Source organism: Odontomachus brunneus, unplaced genomic scaffold, assembly GCF_010583005.1.
Source record: "Odontomachus brunneus isolate Ranch 3 - 2012 unplaced genomic scaffold, Obru_v1 Obru_scaffold_290, whole genome shotgun sequence".
Taxonomy (NCBI): domain Eukaryota; kingdom Metazoa; phylum Arthropoda; class Insecta; order Hymenoptera; family Formicidae; genus Odontomachus; species Odontomachus brunneus.
In genome coordinates this window covers 63656-73774 of record NW_022639740.1, presented here as the reverse complement: position 1 = coordinate 73774, position 10119 = coordinate 63656, and positions in this window count along the sequence as shown.

Sequence of the window (10119 nt, the reverse complement as noted above, 5' to 3'; positions counted from 1 at the left end):
TTCAAAGATAAAGTGTAGATAAAGTGTAGAGCCCATGATACTAGTAAATAGTTGCAGTGAGTAGTAAAAAAAAGAAGGTGAACTAGGGTTATTTTGTCTACTAGGGGGGAGTTTTACTCATTTAGCAGGTAACTATTTACTCTACTCTTGATCCGAACCAGACTGCAATAAAAATAGAAAAAATGAACCCTTGACCCCTAGTACATGGGTAGAATATGTTGCAAAAAATAGTGGAAGAATTAGGGGTTGTTTGGCCCCTAGAGGGTAGCTTTACTAGTTTAGAGATCGGCATTGGTTCAGCTCTTGACTAAAACTTGACTGCAATAAAAATCGAATTATAAAACTAAGAATCCATAAGCCTAATACACTATCAAGATGGTATTGTAAAATAAGGGTTGTTTGGCTCTTATAAGGGTAGTTTCAGTATATCTTCAAATAAATATAACCAAAACTATGTTTTGTAGTCCGACAATGCCCAAAATTTTCAGCTAAATGCCAAAATTCTTGATAAAAAAAATTAATGAAATCCCATATCCCCCGCGGCCGGAAGTATCCCATTTGGGGTACCCTTTTGGTCGACCGATATGTACGGTCCATTGAAAAACTTTTACAGGGACATAATCCCCAAAGTATCATTATGAAACATTTTTAAGTGCCGACCGCCTGGAGGTTAAAGATGTGGTTGGATAATTGGGAACCAACAAAGGAGCCTTTACCAGAGCAAGGAAGCCATTACCCAAGTCGGATATGACCAGTAAATCCCAGTAAAGATCATTCCAAAGGAACAGCGACCGAACAACGAAAATACGATCCCAATAGACAAAAGTCAACAAGCCAGGACAACCAGGGGCAGGTATACAGACGTAAGAGCGCTATAAAAGGAGCCGAAGAGCAACACGAATCAACAGTTGCCGACGATGGAAGACATCAACGTCGACGAAACAATCGAGACGCTGCGCAAAACTTGGAGTGAGAGTGAAGCCCAAGCCTTGTGGGACAGCCTTCTCCAGTCGAGCAGTCAAATGGAGAAAGAAAAGCGGATGTCAGGACAACCAAAACTTTTACCACCAGAAAAAAGGCATCAAGAGACATGCCACAACAACGGAGACCAGCCATCGCCTGCAGAAAAATCCCACCGTTAGCCAGGGTCGCTCAGGAGAAGCGCGACATGCTGATGGGCAAGTCAGAGCGAACAAAGTCTACATCACGCCGACCAAAAGTCTACATCGCGCCAGTCACGTGGGGCGTAACGCTGACACCGGCAGAAGCAGCGGTAACCGCCGAGCTGAGACCGACCAAGACACCACAGACCATCCAGACCGGCAGTGCAACAACACCAAAACCAACAGGGAGCCACACTAAAACCACAAGCCAGCTAGCGGTGAGAGTGATATCGGACATACTATGTAATTATAAAATGCGAATAGAACCGCCAACAAGCAAACCGCGATACGTGTCCGATAAGCCGGCCATCGGAGTCAGGATGTCAAACGGGAGAACCGTCGACGTGACGTACTATGCGACACACAAGTCGCATAAGTACCGACGGTACGTCGACGGTGAACTCTGGCGGTTCAAATTCACGGAGACGGGCGAGTTAAGAACCGCATACAAAACCAAGTGAAACGAAAAGCTTAGGACAGTATAATTATGATATTGCGATTCAATAGTTTAATTAATAGGTAGGTAAAGTTTATTTAATAGGTTTAGGATTTATATAGTTAGATTTAGTTTAAGATTTTGGTTATTAGGTTTAGAATTTACATAATTAAATTAGGTGTGTATATAATTAGCTTGTACATAGGTAGGCCAAAGTGCCCGAGACGGGCACTGCGAAGGGGGAAGTGATATGACGATCATCAAAAGATCGTCACAAACAACATAAATAACAAATGATTAAACACCGAACATCCGCGAAGTCAACAAGTCAGCTTTGCTATTTCTAAAATTCACGTATAAAAGCCGACGCGAAAACGATATCGAGAGAGATCCGCCGGAGAGCTTCTCCGAGACGCTCAACCGACAAGACCTCGCAGCAAATCTTTCGCCTTACCGCTTCCTAGACACTCCATCGACCGAGTTGGATATGCAACGTCGACATTCTCTACCTATACCGTCCCGTCGACCGAGGTGGATACGCGATGTCGACATCATCTACCTATATCGTTCCGTCGACCGAGGTGGATACGCGACGTCGACATCCTCTACCTATCCCGTCCCGTCGACCGAGGTGGATACGCGACGTCGACATCCTCCTAGTCCCGCTTATTTCTACCGAAAAAACACCGACCACGCGCCCGAGATCTCCAACGTATTGGAACGCTGTCGAGAACGCATAATCAACGCTAAACATATCATCGCGCTAACAAACCGCTTCGACATCGCATAACGCACTGTTCACTTGGACACCGTTCATTTGGACACTGTTCACTTGGACACCGTTCATTTGGACACAGTTCACTTGGACACCGTTCAATTGCACACCGTTCATTTGGACACCGTTCACTTGGACACCGTTCACTTGGACACCGTTCAGTTGCCCACTGTTCACTTGGACACAGAACGATGCGTGCTGTTCATTTGTACACCGTTCACTTGGACACCGTGGAATTGCTTGTCTGTTCACTTGGACACAGAAGGGTGCGCACTGTTCACTTGGACACCGTTCATTTGGACACTGTTCACTTGGACACCGTTCATTTGGACACAGTTCACTTGGACACCGTTCAATTGGACACCGTTCATTTGGACACCGATCATTTGGACACCGTTCACTTGGACACCGTTCAATCGCCCACTGTTCACTTGGACACAGAAGGATGCGCACTGTTCATTTGGACACCGTTCACTTGGACATCGTCCAGTTGTCTGCTGTTCATTTGGACACAGAATGATGTGCACCGTTTATTTTATCATCATTTAATTATGTATCGTTTGTTTATGCAATGGATATGCAACTGATGAGAAATAAAAAATAGTTTTGTAGAAAATATTTGTGTTTTTATTTCGTTTTTATCACATCCAACCACAACGCCATATGCCTAGAGATATTCTAGAGACTCTATAAACAACGACATATGATTGGATGTGTCCGTTTGTCAATGTGCGCATCTGGGACTCACTCCGATTTTCGTACTACTATTTGTGATGTAGAGTGTAAATTGTGGTTTTGATAATTATTTAGTTTAGCGGCAACACCTCCGATTTCGATGAAAATAGACTCAATCGACACGTTTTTGTATGCCAAACAACTTTTTCCTCTGACAAAATCGTCGCTCTCTACTGCGAAGCGAGATATTAATAGACAAAGTTGAGGGCGTGTTAGGTTAGAAAATCTATCATATCATTTATCTCTAGTTATGTAACTGGGGGGCTTCGTCTCCCAGACCTCCCTATCACGGGGGGTGGGGGCTATAGTCTCTTGTGCTTAAGCTAAAAAGTGAATTTCTCACAAAAGATTACAGCCCCCACCCCCTGTGATAGGGGGGTCTGGGGGGCGAAGCCCCCCAGTTACATAGCTAGAAATAGATGGTATGACAGATTTTCTAACCTAATACGCCCTCAACTTTGTCTATTAATATCTCGCTTCGCAGAAAAAAGAGCGACGATTTTGTCAGAGGAAAAAGTTGTTTGGCATGCAAAAACGCGTCGATTGAGTCTATTTTCATCGAAATCGGAGGTGTTGCCGCTAAACTAAATAATTACCAAAACCACAATTTACCCACGCTCTACATCACAAATAGTAGTACGAAAATCGGAGTGAGTCCCAGATGCGCACATTGACAAACGGACACATCCAATCATATGTCGTTGTTTATAGAGTCTCTAGAATATCTCTAGGCATATGGCGTTGTGGTTGGATGTGATAAAAACGAAATAAAAACACAAATATTTTCTACAAAACTATTTTTTATTTCTCATCAGTTGCATATCCATTGCATAAACAAACGATACATAATTAAATGATGATAAAATAAACGGTGCACATCATTCTGTGTCCAAATAAACAGCAAGCAACTGAACGATGTCCAAGTGAACGGTGTCCAAATGAACAGTGCGCATCCTTCTGTGTCCAAGTGAACAGTGGGCGATTGAACGGTGTCCAAATGAACGGTGTCCAATTGAACGGTGTCCAAGTGAACTGTGTCCAAATGAACGGTGTCCAAGTGAACAGTGTCCAAATGAACGGTGTCCAAGTGAACAGTGCGCATCCTTCTGTGTCCAAGTGAACAGACAAGCAATTCCACGGTGTCCAAGTGAACGGTGTACAAATGAACAGCACGCATCGTTCTGTGTCCAAGTGAACAGTGGGCAAGTGAACGGTGTCCAAGTGAACAGTGAGCATCCTTCTGTGTCCAAGTGAACAGTGGGCACTTGAACTGTGTCCAACTGAACGGTGTCCAAATGAACGGTGTGTAACTGAACGTCGTGCATTTTCTTTCGTGTCCAAAAACAACGGTGCCCAAAAGTTTCGTGTCCAAACGCACCGTGTCCAATTGAACCGTGTGTTAAGTGCCGTGTCCATTTGCACCGTGTCCATTTGCAACGTGTCCAATTGTACTGTGTCCAACTGAATGCCACTCTAGAAGAACGGGTGCAGGGAAACGTAAAACACCCCGTAAGATCAAAATCTTTAACATATACAAGAAATGACAAAGTCATCAACTGCTCCAAATGCGGAAAATTAGGACACTATGGACATGAATGTCGGTCAAGCCGATATGCAAATCGGTTCTCATTACCGAAACTCGAAACGCGGACTCGAATATACTCCGCGGATAAATATTGCTTGCACTGCAAGAAAAACGGGCACACTCGCGATAACTGTTAGCACCTACACGGGAAACCTACCGGGATACCGGACACTGCGAGCGATCGCCGAAGATACTAGCGCCCAGTGATTACCACCGCGCTAGATACAAATAAACCATCGACATCTCGCCGAAACGGCAGCGCTAGATTCAACCACGACCAGGAGGAAAGAAACAAAAAGGAGCAAAGTAGCGTGCGCGATTACCGTGTAAACCAGACCCGGCGAAATTTACATAGCCGCGCCGGATTTGACCTAGTAATCCTGCCGTTAAAGGAGGCGAAACAAAAGAGAATATCTTTTCTCGTTGACACGGAATCCGCACTTAGTCTTGTAAAAATACGAACGATTAGACGATGATATCTCTATGACTGCAGAAAAACTAACGTTAACTGGTATCACCGGACATAAAGCCTATACTATAGGAAAAATAATCGCCACAGTCAGCGTAAGAAAACAGCATTGAAAATTCGAACTGTTCGTGGTACAAGATAATTTCCCAATAGAATATGAGGGGATCTTAGGAATAGACTTCCTCCGCGAACACCATGCTAAGTTCGACTATAAAACAGAAACAATGACGATTTCAAGACAAAGTCTACCGTTAATACCACATCAAACATACAACCTCCCCGCGTGCAGCGAAGTAATAAAACACGCCGCGGTGAATATGAATCAAGTGGGAGTAATCCCAGCTGAAGAAATGTCGCAGAGAATTTTTATTGAAAATTGCCTAGTAAAAGCTGACAATTGTACATGCCCTGCAACAGTAATTAATACCACCGACAACACTGTCGAGATAACCACACCTTACCTAATATTAGAAGACACTAAGGCAGGCGGCAATGAAATTGACAAAGCGCTTAAAGAAATCGAGAACATGGATAAGCAGAAAGCGAAGTCTCAGAAGGACAAGCCTGAAGAGCAGAACAAATCTCGAGAATCCGTCATCGAAACTCTGGACAAATCTAAGGATAAAACGGACAAGAAACAGACCAAGTTAGGCGAAAAATCCAAGAAAACCGGAAAATCTAAAGAAGCGGCGAGAGCACAAGAAAACACTCCAGTCAGACAAAACATATTGTCGAGTCAGGTTAAAGCGCCAGATCGAAGTAATCTTAAGGACAACATAAAAATTAAAGATGATATCAATAACACGAAAGATTTGAGCTCCAAAGGCGAGGAGAAAGACCGAAAAAGTAGTACCAAAGAGGAGCTAAAAGATCAACCTTATATTACTGACGATAGCCACGTTAAGCATAACAAATCTGACAATAAAACTAAGCACAAGAACAAAGCAGGCAAGAATATGAAAGAAGGTAACGGAGAAAGCGCAGAGAGTACAGTTCAGCAACAAACAAACGTTCCGAGCGATGACACAAAAGAGAAAATAAATATCGTCGACGAAAACTGCTCGACGGAAATTGCAAAATCATCGGACATTCAAAAGGCTCCGTTGAAAAATATAATTGAAAGATCAAACGTGACTACGAAAACCGACAGCAAGACAAGACTGAAAGACACGTCGAAGAAGAAACAATCATCGAAGAGCAAAACAAAGTCGAAAGAACTGAAGCTTAAAGTCGAGTGTAATAATAAGAATCGGAAGAAGCTAGAAAACTGTTAAAGAGATGCTCAAAAATAGTCCTCTCGAATCCAACAAATCGTTGGTTGATGCTGAAGTAAAAAATCCTAGTCCAAAAGTGCTCGACAGCGCAAAAGTTATTGAGGTAAACGACAACGAGAAAAGTAAAGCTAATTCTCGCAAGATAGATAAAGCCTCTAAAGGTAAGATAAAAACAAAGGTCACTATCGATCTTACGTCATCGACAGTGCCAACAAGCGAAGCTTTAAATGAAACGAAAGTTTTGACGTGTTCAGATAATGCAGAGAAAATGATTGTCCCGAACTCAGAACAAATAACCGAAGAAATTTTGAGAATTACAGAGACGCCAACAACAGTTATTAAGGAAGCCAATTTTAAAGAAGTGCCCAAGGAATGGTCTTGTCGCCTAAAATAAATCGGCAAACTGAAGAAATAATACAAACTGATATCATACATAAGAATGATAAAATAGAGCGCAATGATACTAAAGCTAAAGAGTCGATTAAAAACGACCGAATGAAGTATCGTCAAGTGGACGCTAAATTAAAAATTAGAAAGGGCAATGTCTCCAGAGAGGCCGGAGACAATAGGTGAGAAGAAAGCTTTCATTAGCGATACGAACGATGAAAAAACTGAGAAGCGAAAAACGGAGAAATGTCAGACAAAAACAGGCAAACAGAAAAGATCTGATAAAACGAAGTCTAGTACGCAAGATACAGATAAACCAAGAGAAGCTAGCGTCGAAGTACAGCTGCCAGTCGAGAGTAAAAATAAATCAACCGGGAAAGAGGATAAACTCAAGATAGAATCTTCATCCAAATCTCTAATCGAATCTATAGCGGAAACTTTTGTCCAATCAGCAGAGAAAACACATTTCGCTCAAGAAGACGTGTCAGTAAGCGACGACAGTTATCTTACTCAGTCCAAATCAGATACCAAAGGCACCGGCGTTAGAACGTCTGTTAAAACAGATGAGAAAGAAATTACAGCGAATGTTCAAGTTATTAAACGCGCGCCAGAGGCTACATCAAAGAGTAAGAAAAAAGGTAAGTCAAAAGACGCTCAACAGGCGCGTAATACGAAACGCAGGGAATTAAAATCGAAGGAGAAAACGAGAAGCCCCTATCAGGGGCAAGGGCCGAAATTCTATTCCAAGTATATCTCTATCGCTATGGCCTGTAGGAGGACGACGCGCCTCCGCACCGTATAACATCACAGGCGCAATATCGAGGGACTGGAGACGTTCAGGAGGCAAGTAAAAGCCAGAGCAAGCCGTACAGTCCCACTAAATAAATAAATAAGGGAAAAAACGTAAAAAACACCACACAAAAACCGTACGTAAACGAAAAATACATAAAAGAAAAATACTTAAAAGAAAAGAAAAAAAAAAACGCTACCGCGGAACACACGAGACACGAAATCCTGGCAGGCATGTTGCACCAATGATGTGTGGAACGCAACTAAAAAGGTAGCCACTTGCAAACACACATAAACAAACGAACAGCTTAGAATCAAAGAAAGAAGGAGGCAGTTTTCCCACGCGAAACGCTATAGATACAGAAATCAAATACTTATCTTACATTACACGAAAATACAATTTTAATTCCTTTAAAAGGAAAAAAAAACGCTTGGTTGCATTCAACACACAACACACAACAATCACGTATATATGATCAGAATAAAAAATATCAAAACAAGATAACAAAAACGGGAATAATTACACTTAGACGACAATGTAAACTAACCATATGAAACACTATAACCTGACAATCACACCGGAAAACACAGTAGAAAATATAATTTACACCACTGCGCCCAGCGTAACAGTATTTATAATTTTAATTGTAATAATATTCATAATAAGAAAAATAAAAAAAGAGAAGAGACCCACCAGTCAGTAGAACGCAATAGCCAGCGAAATATAAGAACACGTTCTAGACCGATAATACCCACAATTCCTGCGCTAGCACGCAGGCACAGCTTATACGCATAAGGTAGAAATAGTACACGATTATAACCAGGGTTGGGAACGTTACTTTTTAAAAGTAACGCGTTACCGTTACCGTTACTTGCGGTAAAAAGTAACTCGTTACCGTTATTCATTACTGATTCTAAAAAGTAACGCGTTACCGTTATTTGAAAAGTAACGATAAAAAAATCGTTACTTTCCGTTACTTTTGTAAAAAAAAATTAAAATCGGCTTATAAAACGAATAGTAAGAGAAACAGTAGATAAATTATACAAAATGTAAGATATTTAAGCAGAAAGCATACATTCTTGCATAACGACATAAAGCCCATTCTACATTAGTCGCAAATCGCAAGGACGCAAAGAAATTGACTAATCATAGTCGATTGTTCTTCTTGCGATCGAAGAATAATCAATTATGATTGGTCAATTTCTTTGCAATTTTGCGACTGCGAGTAATGTAGAATGGGCTTTAAGGGGAGGTTCTAGTCCAAAGGCCCGAAAATTAACGTAATTTCAGAAATTTTTTTTGAGCGAACGTAAATCTTTTTTGAAAAAACTGTTTGTGGCACTTATTAGTACATATTTGAAGAATGATACAAAATTTTTTCGAGCAAAAATAATTAAAAGTGGCGGCTCCAGCCCTCACTGAAGAAAGCCGTGCACGGCGATAGTGAATGTGCGCGAAGCACTCTACAGCCCTGCCAAGTGATCTGAAACGAAAAAACGAAAAATATTCTTAAATTAGATGAAATTCGGGGGGCCTTATGAATTTCCGATTTTTAAAAAACCCTTTTAAAAAGAAATGGCGGCCATTTAAAAAAAAAAAACCTGTTTTTCCTTTTTTTGGCTTTAACGTTAAAAAAAATATTAAAAAAATTTTTTTTTTTTAAACGCTTACTGAAGGCCCCCTAAATTGAATAAGCTTTAATTTGAGCCGTCAAACATCGAAATCGGTTCAGTCGTTGAAGCGGAATCGTGCTTTGCGCGCAAAAAAAAAGGTGTTTCGAGAAAAACGCGTTTAAAGTTTGACGAAGAAAAAATCGTATGTAATGTTTGTTTTTTGACACTTACATCTAATCAGCTATTCTAGCACCATATAGGGTTCCTTCCTCATCCTCGAAGATCATGTTTTGCTGCACTTGGAAGCTGATTTTTTCAATCCTGGCCTTTTTTGCCAACTCTGACAGATTCTTCTCCCCTGACTCGATGCGCTTTTCGTCAGTCTTCGCAGCGAAGTTTCTGCTATTTGTCCCGATGACGATTCCTAATGTCTGCATGGTTCTTAATACAGATAAATAGCCTTCATTAAAGATGCCGGAGGCTATATATGCTGCTATTCTGATCGTTTGTTCGCCACAATGAAGGTGTTTGGGGGCCAGTTTCCATAGACAAGCGTTAAAACTTTCATTGTCATTTTGCGTGTTTCCACCGGTGCATCTTTGTAGCAAATCATCGCTTGAAAGAGCTTCATACACCGGTCGAATTGCTTCTTGAACAGACGCTTGAAGGGCAGGTTCGTGGTGGAAATCGGCGATTTCTCCCTTAGCTTCTGCAACACGCCACTTACACCAACTGTTTTCACCTGGCGGGTAGTTATCATGTTTCGGTTTCTCATTCGTGGAACATTTATGATCGAACGTTGCCCACACAGCTTTTTTCATTTCTTCGGCCGAATCAGGGTGTCGTCTGATGGCAAGTCCATAATATAAAGTCAAATCTTTTATCAATTTGT